This window comes from Coptis chinensis, chromosome 9 (genome assembly GCF_015680905.1).
Source record: "Coptis chinensis isolate HL-2020 chromosome 9, ASM1568090v1, whole genome shotgun sequence".
NCBI lineage: Eukaryota > Viridiplantae > Streptophyta > Magnoliopsida > Ranunculales > Ranunculaceae > Coptis > Coptis chinensis.
In genome coordinates, this window is record NC_141464.1 from 1,200,686 (window position 1) to 1,214,893 (window position 14,208).

The 14,208-nt window shown below is 35.5% G+C and overlaps 2 pseudogenes across 1 annotated transcript in view; both read left to right on the forward strand.

Moving 5' to 3' along the window:
- Nucleotides 1-14,208, forward strand: part of LOC147474342 (E3 ubiquitin-protein ligase MIEL1-like) — a 30,565-nt pseudogene that overhangs the window by 13,900 nt on the left and 2,457 nt on the right. Inside the window, exon 11 of the transcript XR_015208382.1 lies at nucleotides 5,144-5,185. The product of XR_015208382.1 is annotated as an E3 ubiquitin-protein ligase MIEL1-like (transcript). The remainder of the gene's footprint in view (nucleotides 1-5,143; nucleotides 5,186-14,208) is intronic.
- On the forward strand, nucleotides 8,744-10,041 carry LOC147474343 (phosphoglycolate phosphatase 1A, chloroplastic pseudogene; annotated as a pseudogene).

Here is a 14,208-nt window from a genome sequence, read left to right on the forward strand (position 1 = left end):
CATAGAAACATGTCTGAGAACCTTGTACAAAAAACATCAGAATTGTCCACAGGAGTAAAATTTTATACCAACAGCCAACCACATCCATTAATTAAACTGTTGACATTACCATTACATATTAATGACACCAGAAATCTTTCCTAACCATAAATATTTTCTCAAAGTTCATACTGTCAATTCCAAGTTGGTTCATTGCAGTGACAAACTGTTTATGGAGCTCAACTGACCACACTACACGTGGTTTCTTAGACGTAGAAAGGTTGTCGTTTTCCAATTCTCCTTCATCTTCTTCTTCTTTAGCATCTTTCCTCTTCTTCTGAATTTTCCAGTTGCCATCGGTTCCTTCATTAGCAGATGAAGCATATTCAACATCATCACCAGCTCATTTATGCCGATCAGTTTCCTCCATGCTAGCTGATTGTTCAGGATCTCTACTTCTACTCCACCTTTTTCTAATGACATGCTGCCATACATTTTTCAACTCTTCCAGTTTTACAGGCTTAATCAAATAATCACAGTTTCCATGCTTAACTCCTCTTATTACCGCACTTGTCCTCCGGTCAGCAGACATCACTGCAAAAAGAAAGTTTGAATTCGTCTATAAAGTGCAAGAGCTGACATCTTAATAATATGAAATGGTACTCACTGATAACAGGAAGGTCCATTTCCAGTCTAACGTGTTCAAGGAGTTTGAATCCGTCCATATCAGGCATATGAGCATCGCTTATTAACATTGAAATCTAACTTATAATGAGTAATGTTTTAAAGAAAGTCAGAAACAGAACAAAAAAAAAATAGAGAAAGAAAAGACATTTTTTCTTACACTGATAGCTCTTCTGCTCAAAAGCCTAGAGTAAGAGGGATCAGTTTTCCTAAGGACAAATGAAGCAATTGCTAGTGCTGCAGCAGTTTTAGTAGCTACATCTCTATTTCCACTCCACCTTTTTCTAACGATATGTTGCCATACATTTTTCAACTCTTCCAGTCTTACAGGCTTAATCAAATAATCACAGGCTCCATGCTTAACTCCTCTCATTACCGCACTTGTCCTCCCGTCACCAGACATCACTGCAAAAAGAAAGTTTGAATTCTTCTATAAAGTGCAAGAGCTGACATCTTAATAATAGGAAATGGTACTCACTGATAACAGGAAGGTCCAATTCCAGTCCAACGTGTTCAAGGAGTTTGAATCCGTCCATATCAAGCATATGAAAATTGCTTATTACTAAATCGAAACAACCTTCCCTTTCTTGGAGAAGATTCAAGGCAACAGTTGCCTGACAGCAAGTTGTAACTACTACCCAAGTAGAAAACTTTATTCAAGGCATATATTTGGTCTGAAACAGTTAATATTGGTACTTCCAAATTTTATCTAGTAGCAAAAGCTTTAACTTTCATAGCTAATAGGGTACTAACAAACTCCAACATCTTCATGGTGCTCTAAATTCTTGTAAGCCTCCAAAGGTGCAGAGTAACCATGGATCAATGAGAAAGTCCGGTAATGGGAGGCAGCTAGTATGAGACCAAGAACAACAAGTCTGAGGACCTTAGCAACTTGTTTCCACAAAGAGTGACACAATAAGCAACTATATATTGGGTTCAAAAGAAATATCTTCAAAATCTAGGCAAACCTCACCGTCATAGTCAGGGATGTCAAATTTTCTTACTTGCCACAAATGCAATTGAAGCACTCCTACATAATTTTCACCTGTAATTAATTTATGGTTTTTTATTTTCTTAACAATATGGGAATGAAGTTTAATAATATAACCAGTTCTAACTATAAAATGTTATGGTAGGTCAGTTGTCTTGCGCAATGACATCCATGAACCCCCTTATTTGGTTTGCCTAAATAGTATGAGGCTCTTATTATATTTCGTTAGTTAATTATCATACCTCATTCTTGGCATCCCAAATTCCAACACTTTTATGTGTCTTCCCTCTATGAGGTATCTTAGATTCGCGGGTTGATTTGAAACCTTAATTATTGGGAGATTGCTTGTGCAGTGTCCCTTTTACCTAGCCTTACTGATTTTCATCAACCCATCTGGTTGGATAGATGTGGGCGGCATGAGGGCAAGGGTGTAGATACTCCACTTAATCCTATAATTTATTCATCTTTTTAAAATTTATGTGTTTATTCTAGGCATCTGTGTGTGTGCGTGTGCATGCGTGCGTGAGTGCATGTCGATAAGGTTGTGGGGCTGTGGCTGTCGGTTTGCAGTGACTTACAACTTGTAAAGCACCTAAAGATTTCTATTAAGAAAGGCCTATATAACTTTGTATAGCGTTAGGGTAGTCTCTACCAGTTCCTCGAGCTCTCTGATAAGCAATACCTTAGAATTTGCAATAAATTTTTGACAATAAGAAAGAGCCCAATACCTTAAAACTCCTATAACCAAAATCCACCGAGCATATGCTCCTATGTTACACGGGTACGACTGAGACATGGCAGGGACACTCCAGAGACACGACATTTTTAGTTAAAATGCGGAGTGTCCGACACGGTACAACTTCAATTTTGAAGTACCTGCGCAACACAAAATTATGCTCCTATTGCACACAAACAAATGCAGAATAAACCACTTGCTATGTTAAGATTTCCTTCCCTTTGTCTTATGTAGAGGATTCAACCATCTCTCAAGAACAAATTTAAGTTTTTCCATGAAAATCTAAATTTTATCGACGTCCTGCTATTGGCATCAACATATTTCAAATAAAAAACAAATATGCATGTATAAGACATTTTATCCTATGTTTCATTACAACTCTTTGACTATATAATTTGTAATGGCTGAGTCTGCCCAATATGATCTATCTGAATCTATACAATCGATTGTAATTCTTCTTTTTGTATGTTTCAACACAATCATCATGGGGTTAACACCGTGACACTGCAATACATTATAGGATGCTAATCACACTACATGAAATATGTCAATTTGGATGATTAGACCGAAACAGTCTAAAAATTCACATGCACGTCACAGGATGAATCCACAGGAAGTTATAAATCTAGTTTAACCAGTGAAAACACAAAGATATCAATAGATGCCACAGGTCTATATAGTCAATCTGAGTTTTTAACCGGCCCAAAATTAGAGTTACCAAGTTATCAAAAAAATTGGTTGAAGTGTAAGAGACCAAGTGCAAGTTAGAAACAGCTAAAAAAAATGTCGATCACAGTGTGACGACTGTTTAAGTTGTCCATTTCCAAAAAAGAGAAACAAAAAACCCCGTAAAGGGGATTTATCCAAAAAAAAAAATCCCAATTGTCATAAAAAGTTGATCCTTATTAGATCAATGTTCAACTTAATACCTTCTCAATATGAGTAATGAATATACGTGCAATTTATTTTTTAACATTTCAAAGAGTTATGCAAGACATTTTTGGGTATCTACGGCTAATAAAGGTAAAATGTTGGAGTACCGAGGTCCATCATTTATTTTTTGTTTCATGTCATTTTTCAATAAGTTTAATTTCTATCTACGATGGAATTCCCTAAAACAACAAAACTTCAAAACACCCCAACTATCCAACAGGAAGTCAAAACCACACCTTAATAAGTTTCTTAGACAAATGAGAAAAAAGAACATACCTACCTCAACTGTTTGTTTTATTCTCTCCTATACGCAGACCACTTCAATAAGTTGGTATTGTATTCTGCACTTCCTCAACTCTGAAGTTGAGAAACCATCTGTTCATTGCCAGCTCTCAATATATTGCTATGAATCAGCATGAGTACCGCTAGCTAGGTGTAAGACATTTCAATATCTCCATAAATGGTGCCTTCATATTAAGATAGTGATTTGATCAAAAATAAAATGGAAAAAAGAAGAAGCAAACGTCAAATCATCCCTGTAATACTGTTGTAGGTCCAACATAGTAGATGCCATATACGCTCTCGTACGAGTAATGTAAAATTAACCCATCACAGAGAACTTTGAGCACCATTTTAAAAAAAAAAAAAAAAATAAAAAAAATCTCTACACCACCATCTTTATATATATAAAGATATCCCCTAATTAGAGAAATCAACCATCCACTGGATAGGATAAACCCCAATTATTTATACTAATGAGCTAAGAAAAAAATATATTGTAAAAACAAGGAAGAACTCATCACGTTTGTAAGAGGATGCAAGAACTTACAATAATGAATCCGTATATATGTTGGTGTTAGCTTTGAAAAAATGAACAATGACTAACATAAAACATTCAGGCCAGATTTTACAACACGGACCCAATTCGAACTACGGAATTAATAATTCTCGACAAATCAGCATTAACCATCTTAGTCCTTGGTAAAACATACCCCTTCTTCTTCTCGAAAGCCTTATCAAACGACCCATAAATCTAGTTTTGTAGCTATGAAAATGACTCAACGTGTGAATGAGTGAGAGGAGAAGTAAGAGGTTTTGGGGTTTTGAATGAGTTAGCGGAGAAGAAAGAGGACCTGGGGTTTTCGTTTTAATTTTGATTGACTCATCTTAGTTTTTGCAGACGCAGAAGAAAGAGGTTATGGGGTTTTCGATTTAATTTCGTCCTGATTTATCGTAATTAGTCTGGACACGTGGACACTCTAGCTAAGCTTCCTCAATTGAAGAGGGAGGAGCTATAATATATATATAAATATGTCTCCCAGTGATGCGTTAATATAGGGTATGAATGATAGAGTTAACCTTGTGTAAGAACAAATGGGGTGGTAGAGCATAGGCTTCCCCAAAGATCAACACTGAAACCCTGATTGTTTCCTTCAGTGATAATCAATGGCGAAAACATCCAATAGAGCAATTCTGGAGTGCCATATCAGCAATGATTTGTCAAACCTCCCTAAAGTCATAAATGAGTGACATAATACACAAGAAGCAAAAATAGGAAAGTTTAATCATTTTTTTAATCCATAGGAATGTTTATTAATGAAAATCGAATTATCATAGAAGAAATAGGAAAGCTAGAATGTTGGATTCCAAGGGATTTAGAGTCTCTGGAGCTTGACTTTGCCTAGAGTACAGTTATGTAATAATACAAATTGACAAGTTGGCCTCTTCTTTCTTCTTCATTGTCATATTAAAAAAATGAATGTCTGGTTTCTTGTTTGAGATATATGGTTTACTTACACTGATCTTACTTAATCTGTCAGGTTGAAGCAACTATCATGCCTGAGGAGTACCGCGATAAAAAGGTGCTTTCATCCTTGTGATTTCAAATTATAGGAAAGCTATATTTATGACACCTCATCCCCATGTTAAGGAAAAAGGTTCTATTAATTCTATAAATCTCTACTAGTAGCATATCTTATAATGATCGTGGCCTCTTAAATTCATCCGGTCTTTTTCTTACGCATAATGCCCCTGAATAAATAATTAAATCAAACACCTAAATACTATTAAGAATGACTATTTGGTCTTTTTACACCCATGTAAATTCTTAGTACCGATATTGTCCTTCAATTAAAGTGTTGTTTAACACTGTTTAATAGGGGTAATCGGTCATTTCATGAGGTGGTTAATTAAAAAACCAAATCCATGCCCATTTTAAATTGTACGCACACAATAAATACCCACTTAATATTAATTACGTGTCATTAATTACCATAAATACACAAAGCCCTTTCACTTTCCGTCTCCCTCTCAATCTCCACTCTACGTCTCTCCCACTTTCTTTTGCCAACAGTAAAAGATAACCAAATGAAAAAATTCATATTTTATCTTTTTTATACAAGCTATATTAACATTTTTTTTTTCTTCTCTTAGACGGTTCACTTTTCCTTTTTGCCCGGAAAGTATTGAGATACTTTCGGAAGGATGGCCATAACTAGTGGAAGAAAAAAGATGGAAAGACTGTCAAGGAAGCTCATGAGAGATTAAAGGTTAGTGTTTCTATTTTTTTTTTACAACAATATATCATAACATAAAAAGCTTTACTACTTCTTCCAAGATTCTAAATTCATGTTTACATTTCTTTTTATGTTGATAAATTGTGCTTCTTTTATATAAGTAAGGATAGACTTGATTGGAACCCGATTGCACCTTTCAGTTAGTCATAAACTGATTAAATATTTGTTTTGCAGTTTGTTTCACGTTGATTGATTAAACAACCAATCTTTGCATTTTTAGGCTGGAAGCATTGATGTGTTGCACTGCTACTATGCCCACGGTGAAGAGAATTAGAATTTTCAAAGACGCTGTTATTGGATGCTTGAAGAGTAAGAATGAGGTTCAATTTTTTCCTTTATTATTAGTCTTAGTTTTGTTTTAATTTTTTAAATTTCATTCTCTCTCCCCCCCTTCCAAGTTTTCGAATGCTTTCTTTTTGAAGTCCCTATTTTTTTACCTTAATTTGGAGAATACTACCCAAAAAAAAAACAAAGAAGTATATAGTGATGTCTTTTGTGAACCTTAACCACATGGCCTCATGAAGAATTCCCCCTTGTAACATTTTTTTCTATTTATTGAAATATTTGCAAAATGAAGAAAATAAGCCACCCTTTAGTAGTGAAGACAAATAAATATTAAATGCACAAGTTGTTTTCTTAAAATGTTGTGTTCCTTCATCTGATGGACATTCTGTTTTTAAATAGTGAGACTTTGTATCTCATCAATGAGTTTCCGTGTTATCGAGTAAGATTTTTGTAAATGTAGAACTAATGAAATATTTATTGTTAACTTGAGCGGTTATGTGGTGCCATCCATCTGATTGTTTTTTCAAGAATCGTATTGGTAATAAAATTTTGGGGAGTATAAATTTGATGAGATCTTGATATAGTCTAACCATTGTTTCTTCTTTCCCCTCAATCTCTCACAATGTCCCTTATGGTTTCTTCCCCTATCTTTTCGCTTTGAATGTGGCATCACCTTGAATCTCATGTAAGTTATTTATGATTTATGATTTATTTTTGATTAGTTTGATTTTTCTCCTTTCTCCATTGGCTAGCATCTTCAGGCCCAATTGAATCATTTGAAAGTATTGAATTTAACAAATTTCGGTTAATGATACTCACACTTTCTCTTCTCTCCCTCTTCTTTCTTTCTCGAGAATCAATTTCGATTTTTTTTATGTGAGTCTTCGGATATATTTTTTTATCCCTACATGTATCTTTATTGTTCTCTTCTTATATGTTTCTTTTCTCTTTAGCACATTGTGCCTCTAATTTGTTTGATGCTTCATATCTTCACTAATAATTGGTGTTCATTTGCAGCTCAGTAACTACTACTCCTTCGAGGTGGTTCTATACTGCAAGCCTCACTTTGATCAACTCTTTAAGAGGACTGGAATTGAAGTTTGGACAAAAGTTTTGAAAGTGTGTGGTACTCATCAATTCGTTGAATATGATGTTATTACTTATTAGTTTCATCTCATCACTGCTCATTTCCTTTCTCACTTTTTGTAGGTGCTCCTAAAGCTGTTAAATTTGACAAATATGTTGATGAGGTACTAAATTACAAGATTTATCCCTTGAATTACCCATTATCCTATATATAAAAAGCTATATGCAAACATTAAACATATTTTTGAGTTCATGCAAATTCTTTGTACGTACAACACTTTTTAAGTTGTTTCTGGTTGTGGATTGAATTGCACAAGGCCATGCCAATAGCAAAGTTTCAAATATGTTCGGTGGAACTCAAGATAAGTGTATTGCTTGCAAGAAAACCGTTTACCCAATTGAAAAGGTATTAGGAAAATGCTTATCAAGTTTTACTATCTTTATATGTATTGTTTAACTCAGTGGCAATAGTCGAAGCGTAGGTTCAAAAAACCAAATAAATTACACATTTGGGAAGAGACCTTGGTGTTATTACTATTACCTAAGCTTCAGGCTCCCCAAACTGATTACGCGAACAAGAAAAAAATGACCGTTTAGTACCATGAACTTTGGTGGTTTTATCAATTTGGGCCACGAACTTTTTTTTTGAGCAAATTGGGCCATGACCTTTGCAAAATCTATCACGTTAGGCCACCGGTGTGTTTCCGTTACTTCAAATGCTGATATGTACTAACGGATGCAAATGTGGCTTAACAGAAGCTTATGTGGCTCTGCTGTAATTGACACCTAGAAACAGCTGATGTGGCATGATGATGTCATAATGTCGTCATCGTAAAATCACGCTTTGAATTTTGAAATTGACCTAGAAACATCTGATGTGGCATGATGATGTCATAAGAGAGTCTTCATATGCTTAGCATCCCGCCTTTCTTTCATCCTTCTATGAAAAGGAGGGATAGACCTATGCAAATGCAGATAACAAAACCAACAACAACAACAAAAAGAGCATCAACAAAAGATAGACACTCAAAAGTAGAAGGAAGAGGAAGAAGGATACGTATGCCAGCAACATGTGCAGCAAGAATATTTCAGTTAACCAGAGAACTTGGTCATAAATGAGATGGTGAAACTATTAGATGGTTACTTGAACATGCTGAACTAGCTATTATTGCAGCAACTAGAACTGGAACCATTCCTGCTATAGCTATGTCTGTAGGTGGAACTTTAAAGATACCAACTACATTTCCAAGTCAAGAAACACCAACAACAGATATGAATAAGAAGAAAAGAAAACGTCCTGTTACTAGTGATTTCTTTGATCCTATTAACGATGGGGTTTCTGTTTCTTTTGGTTTAACACCTATTCAAGCAAGTGCAGTTTCAGCAACAGCATATCACCAGCATCAAGGGCTTGTTCCTATGTGGGCTTTAGGAACTGGGGGTAATGTTAACGTTAACATGGTCCCTTCAAACGAGAGGGAGATGCTGATGAGAAGCAGGTTGAGTAGTAGTTGTAAAAGCTTCTCTTGTGTTCCTTCTTCCTCGTATCTTTATCCTCTTTTCACAGCTAAGAAGATACCATTTCTCTCCACCAAATGGAACAAGTCTACAACTAGGACAACAATGGAGAGTGCCAGGAGCAACCGTTTTGGTGCCATTAGAGCCTCCTCAGCGGCTCAGCCTCTCCAGAATGCCGACGAGCTTATCGATTTCGTGGAGACATTCATATTTGATTGCGATGGGGTTATATGGAAAGGCGATAGTCTGATCGATGGAGTGCCCCAAACTCTTGATATGCTTCGTTCCAAGGGCAAGATATTAGTATTTGTTACAAACAACTCCACCAAATCTAGGAAACAATACGGAAAAAAGTTTGGACAGCTTGGCCTTACCGTCACTGAGGAAGAAATTTTCGCTTCATCTTTCGCAGCTGCTGCTTATCTCCAGTCCATTAATTTCCCCAAGGATAAAAAGGTCTACGTAATTGGTGAGGATGGCATATTGAAAGAGCTTGAACTTGCAGGATTTCAGTATCTTGGTGGTCCGGAGGATGGAGGGAAGAAAATAGAGCTGAAACCTGGTTATTTAATGGAGCATGATGAAAGTGTGGGTGCTGTTGTTGTTGGATTTGATCGTTATTTCAACTACTACAAAGTACAGTATGGAACCCTCTGTATACATGAAAACCCAGGTTGTCTTTTCATTGCTACAAATCGTGATGCTGTCACTCATTTGACAGATGCTCAAGAATGGGCAGGTGGTGGGTCCATGGTTGGTGCTATTAGTGGTTCCACTCAGCGTGAGCCACTTGTTGTATGGAAACAGTCAACTTTTATGATGGACTACTTAGCCACCAAGTTTGGTATTCTCAAGTCACAAATATGCATGGTTGGAGATAGATTGGATACAGATATTTTATTTGGACAGAATGGGGGAAGCAAAACCCTTCTTGTGCTATCAGGTGTGACGAGCCTTTTTATGCTTCAAAGTCCAAACAACTCAATACAAACCAATTTTTATGCCAACAAGATTTCAGATCTTTCCCTCAAAGCGGCAACCGTCTGAGATTTTCTGAATCTTTTATAACAAAGGGTTGGTACTTGATACTGTATATTAGGGTCATCATCCTATTGTTTATGAATGTGTTGTGTAAACCATTTTTGTATGAACTTTATAAAATGGGGTACCTTTTTAACCCCAATAAGGATGAAATGGATGATTACCTGGGAATTTATTCAGAATTAATTGATTAAGAATATGTTGCAGGTGCATATCTGAACTGAAACATGGTCCCTTCAAACGCAACTTTTTGGATGATACCACCACCAACATCTATTACTGGACCCTCAAATCAATGAGTGCTTACACCACAGGGACATTTTTTTTTTTTTTGAGACCAGCGGCGTAGCGCCCTCTCCTCATCAGTTGAGTGCTTTCACGACTGGACCTCCATTCTTCTTCGGAGGAAGTGTCGAGTGCGCACCAAGTAGCTCCTGCTTTGCGCCGCCGCTTCTTTTTTCTCCATTGCCTACGTTGATGACGATAGTGTTGTTGAGTGTTGACTACTGAATTGTTGTCCACATAAAATTTTAATCCCATGATTAAGGTATCAAGTAAATGGAAGGTGTGGAATCCTCATAATCCGGTGGTGGTGGTGGAGGCGTTGGTGAGGAAGATGAACAGTGATTTTTTTTTGGTTTTGTTGGGCTTGCGCCGAAATCAATATGTGGGCTTATGTGAATTTGAAATTTCGGTGAAATTTCGGTGAAACTTATGTGAAATTTCGGGTTTGAAACACTTTGAAATTTCGATGCCACGTCACCGGTGATTAGGTGTGCACTTCAATGGTGACACGTAAGCATTTGGTCAAACACATATACATCCGACACGCCACATAAGCATGTGAAGTAACGGAATGATAACGGTGGCCCAAACTGATACAAAAAAGAAAGGTCATGGCCCAATTTGCTCAAAAAAAAAGTTTGTGGCCCAAATTGATAAAACCACCAAAGTTCATGGTACTAAACGGTCATTTTTTCCGCGGACAATAATGCTAATAATTTACCTAAGCTTAAGGCTTCCCAAACTAATTACACGGGGCAATGCTAATAATTCTGTAGGTTGACTTGGTTCTAATATTATTTCATCAAATTTTACGACAATAAGAATGATCATACCAAGATAGAAACATCATAATTAATGCCTGCTCTTACAAATAATTGGTAAAGGTGAAAACATGGAAATGCCCACCAATACTTGACTTAAGTACTTCCAATTCACTTGGCACCAGTATCATGGGGATTTCCATTGTGTCGCCATGATACCATCAACTACTGATTCCCAACCTAAATATACTATTAGCAGTTGTACATTAGCAGTTCTTACATATACTAATATTAGTAGTTATATGGAAGAACTATTCATAACCTCGAGTGTATGAATTCTCTAATTGTATATATGGTAGTTCAACTTCTCTGGTTCACTACAAAACTTATAGTAAGAACCCTTTACAGGAATGATGTCAAAATGGTTGACATGATTCTTTTGAGGCGGTCAAGAAGGTTGGCACAACAGGATGCTTTTTGAGGTCATTCTAGGAACATCCTGAGTGCTTTGTTTGACTGGTTCATATGTTGATGGGCAGACGAACAAGCATTCCAATATATAAAAGTGCTTTCTTATTAAGTTGTACAAATTCTTATGCTATAATTTTTTATTTATTGGTGCCGAGTTATGAGCTATCCTTCTAGGGAATGATTTGTTCTTACTATTTCTAACTGAAATGTATAAATGTAGATGATGGACAAATTCAAGAAGAACATTTGTTGCAAATGTTATCTAGAATGATACAATGGATTGACCCACCTCATTAGATTTCAGCCACTATTGAAGATGGAAAAACTGAAAAGTTCTATGTTGGGGTCAATTTGAGTTGTCAGTCTTTGTACTATTTATTACCATGCTCACAATTTCTTCTGATTTATCTCAATGAAATGCTTGATGGTTGTCGTGCGTTGCTTTCTGTAGCCCCTCTAACTACTCCCTTAGTGTTTGTCAAGCTACTAAAATCATTAAGGTTCGGATCATCCTCCTCGATATAACACTACTACAACACTTCTCAATACCATTGCTACAGTAACGTGTATATATATACGCTTAAGAACCCGGAGGCGCCAAGCCTCTTAGAGCTTAAGGAGAGTGTCAAAGGTAATTGAGGTGTAAATGTGTAATCCTCAAAGTTTATCTATCTTCAAGGTATGATTATCCAACTGAATAGAGTCACCACCTATTTATATCCAACATTCAGATATTAAATCTCAGTGATAGCATTCAATTGCCCAAGTCTTTCTGTACAACAATCCTTTTATATTATTTTCTGTTGTTCTATAGAACGAAATGGTAGATTATGCAGACAGTGAAAGTTCTCATGAACGTGAAGTTAAGGTGGGAGGTGCATCGAAGATGGGAGTCAAGGACTCATGGATATGGAACTGTCATCTGGTGGCTAGTGCAGGTTGCGCAAAGCGAAATGGGGTAAGTCTCTTGGAATACTTATCAGATTTATGTTTTGCTTATAACTTCAGTCTACTGTTAATGAGACTCCATGTAGAGAATAACACTTACAATCAAGAGATATCTTCAGACTATTGGGTGATTTTTGTGTGTTTGGGTAACCATTATGCTATTCCAAGTTGTTATCACTTTCACCCACTTGGTTTGATGTTTTTAAATTCTGAACTTAAAATAAATCATTTGGAATTTGTACAGGATAACAGATCTAAGTGCAAAGCAACTGATGGAGAATTGCAGACATGTTCTATGGGTATGAGCCTATCTCGATCTCTCTTTTAAGTTTACATCATTTTGGCCTCTCTCTCTCTCTCTCATAATTAAAAAAAATAAAGGGATTTGAGATACCCCTGTTTTGCATTTTTTTTTAGATACCCTCCTGTTTTCAAATTCATTTGATATACGGCCCTACTTACATAGGAAATTGACGTGGTGGATGATACATGCCATATATCATCCTCTTACACAATGATACATGACATATATCACGATGATACAAGACATGTATCATCTGCCACGTCACTGTGTCGGATAAATGTGTCATCAGTAGGATATCAAATGAATTTGAAAACAGGGGGGTATCTAAAAAAAATGCAAAACAGGGGGGTATCTCAAATTATCCCAAAATTAAAAGATCTGGATAAGAAAACCATCAGTCTATTTATCTAAATTAGGTTTGGTTGTTACTTTCAATTCTCTAAATCATGCGAATTTCTTTTTATTCATTAATTCTTCAAATTTCTATTTTTTTTAGATCTCGATTGGTTGATTGTTTCATTTGAGTACTAATTATTTGATGAATTGATAACATATATATATATATATATATATATATATATATATATATATATATATATATATATATATATATATATATGAATTCATCTGTGCTTGGATTAATTCACTGCTCAAAAGTTATTTTTAATATGAAATAGGGTTGGTCATAGATTGTAATAAGGTAATCCACCAATTTAAGAATCATGTAAGAGTGCGTAATTGTAATCTCTTTGACTTGAATTTTAGATGTTTCAGTTAACTTCGTGTTGGTATCCTTTTTAAAGAAGTCGATTTGGGGATTTGATGAGATCTTTTTTGAAATTGGGATTTGCTTTATACGTTTAGTTTCTAAAATTGAGTTTTGGGTATTGCTTAGAACATGTAGTTTTTGAAATTAGGGTTTGGGATTGAATTAAGAAGTAGGAACTAAAATGGCTTTCAGATTTTTTTCCCCCAAACTTTATGTTTTTAGATTATATTATGAAATATTTTTTCATGTTTTCTATCTGATGTGGCTGTTCGCTTCTCATTTCTTGATTAGGAATTATTTTTCTTGGCCATGGAATATGATTGTTGTTGTTTGTGTTGTAAACCAGTAACTAAAAAAATCAATATTTACTTGCCGGCAAATGTTATTAAGTTTCTAATATTGTTGGAATATGATTGGAACATTTCATTCATTTTTTTCTTCAAATTTCACAGAGTTCTCTTTTTAGCTTGCAATAAACACTACCCTTTTGGTGGTGATCATGTTGATTCTTTACTGGATTCAATGTACTTTTATTGCGGCCTTGCAGGTTTCCTTCCATTTGGGGGCAACAAATTTTGCACTATTATATGTACTATTTTTCTAAGCTTCACTATTGTTTTTTTTCTTCTTTTATATACAACGTTCTACTTTATAGCATCCTATCCCATATTGATCTATGCTTGCTATTTGTAATGGAAACTACTCTCATAAGAACCTTTACAGCCTATTTTTGAAATACATTTAATATCTTATGCTTGCTCTTGCGTAAAATCTAAATGGGAGTCTAAATAGGTTTGATATCTACATAGGTTAGACTATAAAACCTTACCTCTATTTCTTA